Source organism: Mustela nigripes, chromosome 13, assembly GCF_022355385.1.
Source record: "Mustela nigripes isolate SB6536 chromosome 13, MUSNIG.SB6536, whole genome shotgun sequence".
Taxonomy (NCBI): Eukaryota; Metazoa; Chordata; class Mammalia; order Carnivora; family Mustelidae; genus Mustela; species Mustela nigripes.
Genome location: NC_081569.1, coordinates 71,984,447 through 71,997,926, shown reverse-complemented (window position 1 = coordinate 71,997,926; position 13,480 = coordinate 71,984,447).

Here is a 13,480-nt window from a genome sequence, read left to right as displayed (position 1 = left end):
TGGCATCCATCATAGTCTAGGTCCTGCCCACACTCAAGAGGAGGAGATTGTACAGGACATATACACCAGAGGGCAGACATCTTAGGTGTTATCTTAGAATTTGCCTACCACAGTTGCTAATGTCTTCATTGTTCTGGTGTATTATAAGTTTTACTTTATTCCCATAAATATAAAAAGTTTATAACCAATCAGCAAGAAATTAATAAAAACCTTAATAGATACAACTGGGTAAGGCCATTTTATACCAAAGGAAAACATAAACAAAGGCATCCTCTAGCAAAAGGTAGGGAATCAAGTTTATATAGAGTGGCATACCCAGATACAGTAACAGGAGGCAGTAAAACTATGAAAGCGGATTGGAACCAGCTAGGAAGGTAGGATATAGTTTTAAACACTGGAAAGTTGCCAACAGTAGACCATCAGGCCTTTAAAGAAACAAAGACTTGTTAATGGACATTAACAAAGGAACAGCAATATAGTATAATATAAAATAATTAATATTAGTGTCAAACAAAAATTTTGCTCAAAATTTGTCTCTGATGTTTAGCCTGTGAGATCTTGCTAGACACTTAAAAATATACTGATGTGACCCTGAACCACTTACATAGGCCCCACAAAATCCAAATTAAATGTATCCTTAATTCAAACTCACCTTAGCCAGTGAGTATGCTAGACAAAAGTATGCTTGTAGCCAGTTTATCAGCACCTGACAGGAGTAGAACTGCAATGAGAGCAAGCTGGAATGTAACAGCAAGAGTCTTAACTGACTGTGGTTATAATCTTATTTTTTGAAATAAGATTGTCATGCATTACAAAATGCATGACACATGAGCACAATGCTAGGACCCTTCCCAGGGTCTTGGAAAGAACCAAATAAGGGGCCCTGAAGTTTAAACCTGATTAACCCCACATTAAATCTGCTTTCAATCAATCAACAATCAACAATCAATTATTTAGGAATTATTTGTCAGCTATATACTTCATAAGGAATATCTTAATGTAACAATCTGTTGGGTTACTTATTTTGTTCTTCATTTTAGTATGAGTAAACCTAGCTTCAGAGAAGTTAAGTGAAATTGTACAAGATCACTGTACTTTTAAGTGGCAGAGCAGGAATTATAATCTAGATTGAACTCCAGAACCCGGTCTTATTTCTAGTCTCCTAGGCTGCTGAAAGCCTAATTGAAGCCAGATGAGTAGATGGAATTTCTGAACTACAGCATATGGATTGAGAGAGAAAGAGGGCTTACAGCAGGAAGAAGGCTCATGATGAAGAATAATCAAAGAAGATTAGTATAAAAGGACCATGCAAAAGATCACCCAAATCTTGAATTTTTTAAAAAAAGATTTTATTTATTTATTTGTCAGAGAGAGAGCGAGTGAGCACAAGCAGGGAAACGCAGGCAGAGGGAGGAGCAAGGAGCCCAATGAGGGACTCCATCCTAGGACCCTGGGATCATGACCTGAGCCAAAGGGAGACGCTTAACCAACTGAGTCACCCAGGTGTCCCCAGATCTTTAATATTTAAGAGGGAGTCCAGAGTACCAGAGTGAGAAAGCCCCAGATCTTTAATATTTAAGTGGGAGTGCAGAGTACCAGAGTGAGAAAGTTTCCGAAAAGTTTCCTACAGTGGCTAACACTGTAGGAAGTGGCTGCTCTAAATGCGGTAAGTAGCATGGGCATCACTGGGGGCTACTCTGAAATGCACCATCTCAGACACCAACTGGACTTCCCGAATCAGAATCTGTATTTTAGTAAGATTCATGTGCACGTTAAAATTTGAGAAATACTCACCTAGTGTTTTAATGCAATTTAAAAATGGCTTTTGGATTTAACAATGAAGAGGTCATTGATGATTTTTGAGAAAACAGATTTGAAGAAGGGTTGGGGCAAAAACCAAAATGAACGGAGGTACGGAATGAAAGGTGACAAGATGGGAGCATTTATGACTCAGGGACAGGGAACCAAGTAAAGGGACAGGGAGCCAAGAAATGGATTGGTGGCAGGAGAGGCATGTATGGGTTTGGGGAGTAGTTTAGGTATTTTTTTAAGATGAGAAAGCGTGAATATTTTAAATGATGAAAGGGAAACCGTGCCCCCCCCACCCAAAAAAAGGACTATAGAGTTTGGGTAATTAGAGTGGGCTAAGGTGCCCAAGAAGTGAGACAGAATGGTATGGATAAAGAGTTTGGGCACAAGGTACTGCTTCAAAATAAGAGGGATGACTTTTACATTATTATGGGGGGGGTACATTATATGTATAAAAAGCAGCAAAATTTTAGTTGGGATGCAGAAAGTTGAAGATAATTCATTTATTGATATCAATTCTCTTTATGGTCATCCACCATGGCTAATCAAAAGGTGGTGGATACATCATTTTGGCAGTGTAGAGTTTCAAGGGATATATTGCAGAGTATGGGATGATAGCAGATTACAGAAACATAAAATATCTTCATGCACCATTTCATGTACAATTGCTATTAAAAACCATAACTATATGGAGACAACCTTCTGTATGGCTATGTAACTTTTACCAACTATGCTCACCAATCAAGCAATATGACTAAAAATTATGATTGGCCCAGAAGGGAAATCTAGCACTTGTGTTGTGATGGTTAATTTTCTGTCAAACTTCACTGGCCTGAGAGATGCCCAGATAGCTGGTAAAACATTCTTTCTGCATATGTCTCTGAGGGTGTTTCCAGGAGAGAATAGCATTTAACTGAGTGGAATGAACAGCAATCTGCTCTCATTGATGTGGGCAAGTATCATCTAGTCCACTGAGGGTCTGAGTGGAATAAAAAGGTGGAGGAGGAGCAAATTCTCTCCCTCTTACTTCTTCTCTCTTCGTGAGCTGGAACATCCATCTTTTCTGCTGTCATACAATGGAGCTCCTGTTTCTCATGCCTTTGGACAGGGACTCAATTATACCACTGGCTTTCCTACCAGCTTGCAGATGGTAGACTGTGGGACTTATCAGCCTCTATAATGGGTGAGCCAATTCCTTTAATCGATCAGTCAACCTATCTACCTATCTGTCTATCCATCTATCTATCTATCTATCTATCTATCTGTATACCCTATTAATTTTGTTTCTCTGAAGAACCATGACTAATACTAGTGTCATAGGATAACAAATGGACGAAATGAGATGAGAATACAAACACAAAGCAGTTGAAGAAATATGCCATGGAGAATGCTGGATGAGAAGGAAGAGAACATAGAGGATGGAACTGAAGACAGGAAGGAGCTGGAGGATCAAATGTTATTAAAGAACAGATTTGGTGGGAGTATCCAAATGAGAGAAATCAGAACAGATGATCGCCATCTGACAAAGTTGGACTTCAGTGATGGAAAAATTCTGGCCCATGACTAGTGGCATGACTAGCTTATTTGACATCTGGATCAAACAAAGTTTAAGATTTAAGTTAAGAGTTTAAGACTCTTCTCCACTATACACAAAAATGTTTAATAGTTATGGTATATTTTGGAGAAGACTTATTTTCTTGATTCAGTCTTTAGTTTTTATGTAAGTAATTAACAATTTAATGAAGAAGGTATTTCAATTTTTAGAATATTACTCAAATTCAATAAATGATTTGTCTGTGACTTAAATTTGCACTTAAAAATTACCCCTTATAATGTTCACTCCATTTTATATTAAACACAAATAGAAACTATAAATGATCACATGAATAACAAAATTGAGTGACTTAATACTATGTTTCTCTCTGCATCCATGATACTATTATTGTTTTTTCAAATCTGTTTAAATGCAGAACTATGTAATACCATAAGGTTTATAAATATGAACTGCAGGAAAAGAAGCTTAAATAATTACACAATGTTATGAACTTCTTCTGATAATTAAATGCATGAATTTTCACTACTGGGAGCATGGAATAGATGTATTTTTCTCTAAGTCCTGTATGATTAAAATCCCTAAACATTGTGTATAAAATAAAAAATGGTGGCGATAAGAAGTCCAACCAACTAGTGACTTTGAGACCTGAGAAGGAATAACATGGTGCATTTCCTGGGTTTTTCTTTTTGTCTCATTCCAGATTTGGAGCTGAGGAAGCTGAAAATCAGGAAACACCCATGAGCTCAGTCAGGAAGCCCTGCAGTGCAGCTCTCTCCGGAGCTCACTCTCTCTCCTATCTTGAGAGCGTACTTCTCACTTGAATAAACTTCCCCAGTTGGGGCTCCTGGGTAGCTCAGTAGGTTAAGCATCTGCTTTCAGCTCAGGTCATGATCCCAAGGTACTGGGATTGAACACTATGTGGGGCTCCCAACTCCTTAGGGAGTCTGTTTCTCTCTCTCCACTGGCCCCTCCCCCTGCTTGTACTCGCTCTCTCTCTCTCTGTCAAATAAATAAATAACATCTTTAAAAATTTTTTTATTTCTTTATTTGAGGGAGAGAGAGAGAGCGCGCACAAGCAGGGGGAGTAGCAGTCAGAGGGAGAAAGAGAAGCAGTTTCCCCACCAAGCAGGGGACCCAGTGGGGTACTCGATCCTAGGACCCTGGGTTCATGACCTGAGCTGAAGCCAGACACTTAACAGATTGAGCCACCCAGGCGCCCAGTAAAGAAATAAAAATCTCAAAAAAACAAAACAAAACAAAAAAACCCTCAAAGTATATCTCACCCTTGAACCAGTCACTGTCTGTATAGAATTGAGTTAATTCTCAAGACTTGAGCCACAAACCTCCACTTACTCCAGTAACTGTATCTGGATCCAGCTGTTATCACTGCTGCACATTAGAATCTGGGACAGCTGGGGGAAAAAAAAAAAAGAGAGAGAGACAGAGAGAAACACAATGCTTCAGTTTTGGGGAACCACCCAAAGATACCTGATTTAATTGCCTGAGATGGACCCAGGTATCAGTGCTCTTTTATTCATTTATTTATTTATTCATTTATTTTTTAAAGATTTTATTTTATTTATTTTACAGGGAGAGATTACAAGTAGGCAGAGAGGCAGGCAGAGAGAGAGGAGGAAGCAGGCTCCCCGCTGAGCAGAGAGCCTGATGTGGGACTTGATCCCAGGACCCTGAGATCATGACCTGAGCTGAAGGCAGCGGCTTAACCCACTGAGCCACCCAGGCGCCCTATTTATTTATTTATTTGACAGACAGATCACAAGTAGGCAGAGAGGCAGGCAGAGAGAGAGAGAGGAGGAGGAGGCAGGCTTCCTGCTGAGCAGAGAGCCCGATGCGGGGCTCGATCCCAGGACCCTGGGATCATGACCTGAGCTGAAAGCAGAAGTTTTAACCACTGAGCCACCCAGGCACCCCTCAATGCTCTTTTAAGCCCCAGGGTTGTTCCAGTGGGCTCTCAAGGCTGAAAAACCTGGCCAAGAGAGATTCAGTCCACTGATCAGCCTGGACTCCATCACTAAAGCCAACATTAGAACCTCACCTAAACCACGTATACTTAAAGTGGAAGAGGAGTTGTGCCTCAAAGCAAGTATGAGGTATAATTACTAAGAAAAGTAGGAATGAATCCTAGCTGGAAAAACAGATGCCTTCTACTACATAGGCCACGACCTCATCTTCGTGCATACTGACAATCATTCCATTGCAAACCTAGGCAAATTCTAAGCATCATGGTTCATCCTGAAGGGAACATCATGGTTCATCCAGGTGAAAAGGTCTAAATATTACAGAGAATATTACCTTTAAAAGACCTAAAAAAGCCTGCTTTCTCTAGTCCAAGGGCCAGAAAAGGGTTTTGTTTAACAAGATAGAAAATGTTTAGACAATAAACACTATATTTTAACCAAACACCACAGGAAAAACTGTGACCCCATGCATACCATCACAATCAAATACCAAGTGGGGAGCCTAGACTTTTGCTTTCCAAACATAAAGAGGCACCTTTAGTGCCTCTACTAATGTAGTGTCAGAGAAGGACAAATAGAGAATGGGAACTTTAATTCCTGCCTTCTGGTAATGAACTTTACTTTGTTCTTTAGGTGTGAGTGGAGATTCTGTGGGGAGTCTAGACTTCCACTGTCATCAGGAGTAGTGAAGTGCCTTTCCCTTTCCCCACGGGAGTGGTCTAATAGAGATAATACAGGCCAGGACTTTCACTATTGCCCAATAGTAACAAGGCCACCTCCACAGTGTTAGTGGAGACCCTGTGGGGAGCTGGAGATCCAACTCCTATCCAGCAGTAATGAAGTGCACTATCTTTCTTGGGTATCAAGAAGGCTGAATAGTGAACCTAAATTTCTACTTCTACCTGGCAATAATGAGGTTGAACCTCCTCTTCCTCTGACAGAGTGACGTCAGAAAAATCCATCTAAAACAAAAAGTTTCAATAAGCTTCATAGTTTCTCAACATAATACTCAAAATATCCTGGCTGCCACTAAAAATCACTCACCATAGAAGGAACAAGGAAAATTTCAACTTGAATGAGAAAATACAATCAGTACCAACACCTCACTCATTCTAACAGAAGTTAGAATTATCTGACAAGTGTTTTAAAACACCCATCATAAAAAGTGCTTCAACAAGCAACAATAAATATGTTCAAAATAGATTTTAAAAAAAAGAGGGTGCCTGGGTCATTCAGTTGGTTGGGTATCTGCCTTCCACTCAAGTTGTGATCCTAGGTCCTGGGATTGAATCCACATTGGGCTCCCTGCTCAGCAGAAGACTGCTTATCCCTCTTACCCCTCTTACCCTGCTCATGATCTCTCTCTCTCTCTCCCTCTCTCTAATAAAATAAATATAATCTTTTTTTTTTTTTTAAAGAAAGACTCAGCAAAGAAATATGAGGAAGAACTAAATGGAAGTTTTAGAACTGAAAATGCAAAGCAAAATGAAAAACTCAGGGGATGAGCACTGCAGCAGAATGGATAGGTCAGAATAGAAAATCAATGAGCAAGAAGATAAAACTATAGAAACTGCCCATTTGAGCAACAGAGAAAAGCAGACTGAAAAAAGTGATCAGAGCCTCAGAGACCTGTAGCACTAGGCCAAAAGGTCCAGTATCTGAATTATCAGAATCCCAGGAAGAGAGAAAAGAAAGAGTAGGCCTGAAAAATTCTCAAGGAAGTAATGAATAAACACTTACAAATTTCTTTAAAAAACATAAACATGCAGATTCAAGAGGCTAAAGCACAGTAATCAGAAAACAAAGAAATTCATGCCCAAACACATCACAGTAAGATCTGAAAAGAAAGAAAAGAAAAATTTCTTCAATAAGGAAGAAAGAAAGCAAGATAGGAAGAAAGAAAGAAAGAAAGAAATTTTGAAAGCAGCTAGAGAAAAATGACACCCTACCTAAGGGAAAACAATTCCAAGGACAGTGGATTTCTCAACAGAAACCAAGGAAGCCAGAAGGAAGTAAACGAATGTTTTCCAATTGCTGAAACAGAAAAGCTGTCAATCCAGAACAGAAAAATGGATGATAAAAGAAGGAGTCTTGGAACATCAGGAAGGAAGAAAGAACACAGTAAACAAAAATACAGATAAATATGTTTCCTAAATTACATTTAATGGATTAAGCAAAAATTGTAACAATGTCTAATGATGTTCTAAGTATATATATATATGTAATATTAAAGAAAATTATACTATGAATAAGGGAGGATAAACGGGTGTAAAAAGGAGACTGTGTTTCTAGACTTCATTCAAATTGGTGAAATGACATCACTAGTAGACTGTGTTGTGTATATACAATGTAGTACCTACAGCAACCACTAAAAAAAACTACACAGGAAGATACATCTAAAACACTGTAGATATACTAAAATTGAATTCTAGAAAATGCTAAGTAACTCACAGAATTTCAAAAGAAAGAACACAGGAAAACAAAAAACAATGAGAACAAAAAAATAAATATATAAATGGCAGATCTATCTATAAAATATCAATGACATTAAATGCAAATTATATAAGTATATCAGTTAAGATACAGAAACTGTCCTGCATATACCAATGAAGATATAGTTAAAATAAAAAGTGGATTAAAAAACATAATCCAATAATAACTCTCTACAGGAAATTCATTTTATTTTTTTTTAATTTTTTCTAAAGATTTTATTTATTTATTTGACAGATAGAGATCACAAGTAGGCAGAGAGGCAGGCAGAAAGAGGGAGAGAGAGAGAGAGAGAGGAGGAAGCAGGCTCCCTGCTGAGCAGAGAGCCCAATGCGGGGCTCGATCCCAGGACCCTGGGATCATGACCTGAGCCCAAGGCAGAGGCTTTAACCCACTGAGCCACCCAGGCACCCAGAAATTCATTTTAAATTACACAGGTATGTTGAAAGTAAAAGGATGGAAAAAGATATATCATGTCATCATTAATCAAAAGAGCGGAGTAATGGCTATATTCATATCAGATAAAGCGGATAGACTTCTGAACAAAAAAATTCACCCGGAACAGAGAGGAAGCTTCCATACTGATAAAAAGGGTAAATTACTAAGAAGACATAGCAATCTTAAATGTGTATGCACCCACCAACAGCTGAAAAATAAGTGCAACAAAAACTGACAGGACTAAAGGGAGAAATAGACAAATCTAGAATTATAGAGACATCAATATCTCTAGCCAGAAAATCAGCAAGGATATAGAAGAACTCAACACCACCACAAATCAGCAGAATCTAGTAGCCAGCTCTACCAATCAACACCCTACCCAACAACAGCAGAACACACATTGGTTTCAGGTGCCCATGAAATACATATCAAGTAAAACCGTATCTTGAGCCATAAAGCAAACTTTAATAAGTGTAATAAAAAAGAATAAAAAAGAATAAAAATAATAAAGAGTGTGCTCTCTGACCACAATAGAATAAAACTGTAAATAAGTAACAGAAAAATAACAGGAAAATCTCCAAATACTTAACAACTAAATAACACAATTCTTAATCTAAGGGTCATAAAGAATGTCTCAAAGGAAATCAAATGTATATTGAACTGAATGGAAATAAAAATGCAATATATCCAAATTTGTGGGACATAGCCAAAGTAGTGCTGAGAGGGAAATTTCTAACACAAATATTAGAAAAGAATAAAGGTCTCAAATCAATCATCTAAGGGCTCACCTCAAAAACCCAGAAAAAGAAAACAACAATCAATCCAAAACAAGTGTAAGGAAGGAAATAAAAAAAGCAGAAAACAGTTAAATAGCAAATGGAAAAACAGTAGAGAAAATCAATGAAACAAAGAACTGGTTCTTTAAAAAGTTCAGTAAAACTGACAAGATTCTAGCAAAACAAGGAAAAAAAATGGAGAAGATGTAGCAACCTAACTAGAAGTAAGGCATCCTGTGTGATTGGGTAGTGGTGAATATCTGCCTTTCTCCAGCTGATCCTGGGTTGGGTGGACCTCCAAAACAATAGGCTAAGTGAAAGAAGCCATACCCAAAAGGCAGTATGACTCCATTTATATGAAATGAACAGAATAAGCAAACCCATAGAGACAGAAAGCAGGTTACCAGGGGGTGGGGGAAGTAGAGAAGGGTGAATAACCTTTTACTGGGTATGTGGTTTCCTTTCAGGCTGATGACAAGGTTTTAAAACTAGGTAGAGTTGGTGGTTACACAACATGTACTAGATGACACTTAATGGTTTATTGTATTTTTTACAAAATTTTAAAAAGATTTTATTTATTTTACAAAGGGAGAGAAAGAGAGAGCACAAGCTGGGAGAGTAGAAGAGGGAAAAGCAGGCTCCCCGCTGAGCAGGGAGCCCAATTGGGGACTCCATCCCAGGACCCGGAGATCATGACCTGAGCCAAAGACAGTCATTTAACCAAGTGAGCCAACCGGGCGCCCCTTAATGGTTCATTTTAAAAGTGTGAATTGTATGACATGGGAATTAATCTCAGTAAAGCTATTATTTAAATTGAAGTTGATAAAAAATGAAAGGTTAAATTTAACTCCAGATGCATATGTGTATTATATGCATATATGTATGTACACAAACATATATGTATGTGTGTGTATATATGTATTGGTACATATATAGAGGAGGTTTTGCATATTTAATTGCTTCTATCTGGGGAGAGAGTCAATTTAGAAAACCCCTAGATGGAGAAAGGCCCCTCAGCTTCAAGACAGGACATGTGGTTGGAGCCCCAGCTGCAGAGTTTGGGTACTGGTGGCGGGAGCCTGTTGCACACTGTGCCTCACTGCACAGAGGTAGGTGGCCGAGTCGCTGGGCTGAGAAGCTACAATGTATAAAGAGCTCTGTCTTGCCCGGGTATCCAACAAGACTTTAATTCTTCCACTTGTTTGTTCCTTCTGATTTGACAGAATTATCATTAGCAATGTGAGCCCTTTCCCGGGGTCCTGCCGAAACCACTGAACGGAATAAAGAGTGCCATCCGTGTAACTGCAGTTGAGAACCACGCTGTCCTGCTCTCGGATATTCAGAGCTTCAGGACTTTGCTTCACCTCCTGTTTGCTGCTCACCCCTGCCCAGAAAGAGAACACAGAGAGGCGGGTTAGTGGCTAACTCTTCTTTGGAAATTACTTTTGATTTTGCTTTTTCAATCTATGCAAAACATCATACTGGATACAAGTCCTTATCTCCCCCACCCCCAGTAGAAATACCCTGGGGTCTGTCTGTTCTTTGCCCATTTCCAAATCTCTTTAACTTACAGTCTAGTTGTAACCAAAGGATGAACAAGCCCAGGGATTTGTCCATTCTTTCTGCCACTTAGAGTCACTGAAACTTGTTCTTGTTTCTGCAGTACTGACAAGGTCTCACAAGATAAAGAATCTGCTTTGCTGCCACATATGTTCAAACATTTATAGGAAACAGCATCAGCCCAGCCAAATGGAGGAAGGTCACATGCTCACACAGCTGCACTCACCACCCCCAACCCCATACTGATCTGCAAAGAGTAGGAGGTAGAAATGGAAACACTGCCATCTGAGGACCCACCCCAGCATTGCCAGAGAAATGTTTCTCTCTCTTCCTCCTCCTGAATGACAACAAAGTTTTAAATACCAAATGTGTCCACTGCCAAATATCCGTGCATAGAGAAAAACGCAAATTATAAATGCTTATATCAGAAAAGAAATCTAAGTTTTTACTATCCAGTTGCTGTTGCTTTCTTTAGATTCCTAGAACTACTTCCCTCTTCTTGCCACTTAAGCCCGGAAGTGCTGGCTTTCCTCGGCTCACACCTTCTTGAGAAGTCCCTTTATATCATTTTTTTTAAAGATTTTTATTTATTTATTTGATAGAGAGAGATCACAAGTAGGCAGAGAGGCAGGCAGAGAGAGAGGGGGAAGCAGGCTCCCCGTTGAGCAGAGAGCCCGATGTGGGGCTCGATCCCAGGACCCTAAGATCATGACCCGAGCTGAAGGCAGAGGCTTAAACCACTGAGTCACCCAGGCACCCCCCTTTATATTATTTTATATCATTTCTCACCCATCAGGTAACAGGTAAGACAACAGACACACCAGCTGAGTCACTGCAGCCCCTCCCTTGGTGGCTGTCGTGCTGGGGAATTCCAGGTCTCCAGTAGCAGGTGAGATAGTAGTTTCTTGGTTGACAACAGGTCCCTGGTTTAGTGTTGTCCCTGGAACCAGGGTAACAACATGAACAAAGGCATCCACTTTCAACTCAGGGGTTCTCTTGAGGAGAGTTATGAATTTTAAACTCTAAGAAGATGAGTCTCAAAGAGGAAAAGAAGGACCGCATCCGCCCAGAATCCATTTCTTACTGCCTTTTCACAACCCAAGAGAGAATACAGCTTATCAATAAACTGATGGTCTGGGGAGCTCCAAGGATTTTTCTTTATGTTCAGGAAAACCACCAGATAATGTACATCAGAGGACCAAGAAAGCCCAGATAAATGACAAGAATCAGCAAATGAGACTCAGATGCACAAAGTGACGTGCTCAAACTGACTGGGAAGGTGAAGGTCAGAGCCTGATCTAGAAGGCAGGTTTTCGGATTCTTTGGTCTCCTAAAATACCGCCAGGGATCATGTCTCTCTAGGGGGCATTCAGAGACTTCACAAGTTGGTATAAAGAAAACAAGAGACCTGGAATGGCACCCCCTTTTATATTGCACAAACCGGTTCAAAACCCACCTTCCTCCTTCTCTGTATGTGTGTTTGTGTGTGTTTCATGATCACACACAGTTGACCTACAGAGGAGGACAGAAGGGAGAGAGAGGAAAAGCTCTGTAAGAAAGGAGGAGGAGTGACCTTGAACATTTCTTCCTGTTATCTTCCCAAATTTAAGAGAACTGAAATAGATTGAATAAAATAATTTCCTTCCCACTCCCCCCCAAATTCTACTTTTCTCTATCATTGCAAAAAATTGACAAAAATAGATTATTTATGCTCGAAAGTGGCACAGCCACTTCCCGTCTTCCTCTGTTGTCCTATTTTAAGTGGAATGAAAACCTTTCATAATGGATTGGGACAAGGCCAGGAATCACTGAATGTTGGAAGCTGTGCACAGACTGTTCTGCTTATAATGAAGAGAATAAAATATATCATTTGTCACAGTTCTGTACAACCTCAATATTGAATGCTAGCCAAACACTCTCTCCCCCAGTGGATCAGGGATGCTATTGACAATAGAGCATCCATCCCCCTCTTGTGACTAAACACATGAAGGCCTTCCTTCCCATTCTGGCCAAGTCCAACAGTCTGCTTTAGTAAAGTTGCTTGATAGACCTGGAGGAGAATCGCTGAGATGTGTTTATGTTGTTAAAGAAAGGACTTGGGGCACCTGGGTGGCTCAGCAGGTGAAGCATCTGCCTTAGGCTCAGGACATGATCCCAGGGTCCTGGGATCGAGCCCCACATCCGGCTCTCTGCTCAGCGGGAGCCTGCTTCCTCCTCTCTCTGCGCCTGCCTTTCTGCCTACTTGTGATCTCCGTCTGTCAAGTGAATAAATAAAATCTTTCCAAAAAAGAAAAAAAGAAAGGACTTCAATTTTGGTCATTTGTGGCTTCAGGATGGTCACCATGTGGGACAGGACAATTTTTGGAATATTAAGAGTTTTTGCTTTTTTTTTCATTGTTAAAAAACCACATGATCTTCCTTTCAGACAGTGGTGTAATTGTCGGCTCATCACTTCAAGGACAGGACACACAGCTGGAAAAAGAAAATACAGATGCCTTGCTTGTCATTTTATTTCAAAATTTCAGTCGTATGGGTAAATGGGAGGATCTGAAACAACTGTAGATTTAGGAGATGTTACAAAGATATAATGCAAGTTTACTTAACCAAGAAAAAAAATCAACATTTTCTAGGTGGTGCAAACATTTTCTAAGGGGAGAGGAAAGAGTATCAAAGACAAGTGAAGAGGCTTAAAGTATTGGCGGGTGCTTTGGAGGGATGCTGGACCTTATTCCCTTAAAGAATTCCTGGAAAGAAAATGGCAAAACCTCTGGGCCATTTTCAGTTATTAAATAAATCTCAGTGTAGTCTTGTTTATATCTTCCATAGATTGCCATCTCTTCTCTGCTCGCTGAACTTGAGTCTTGGCCCCTGGC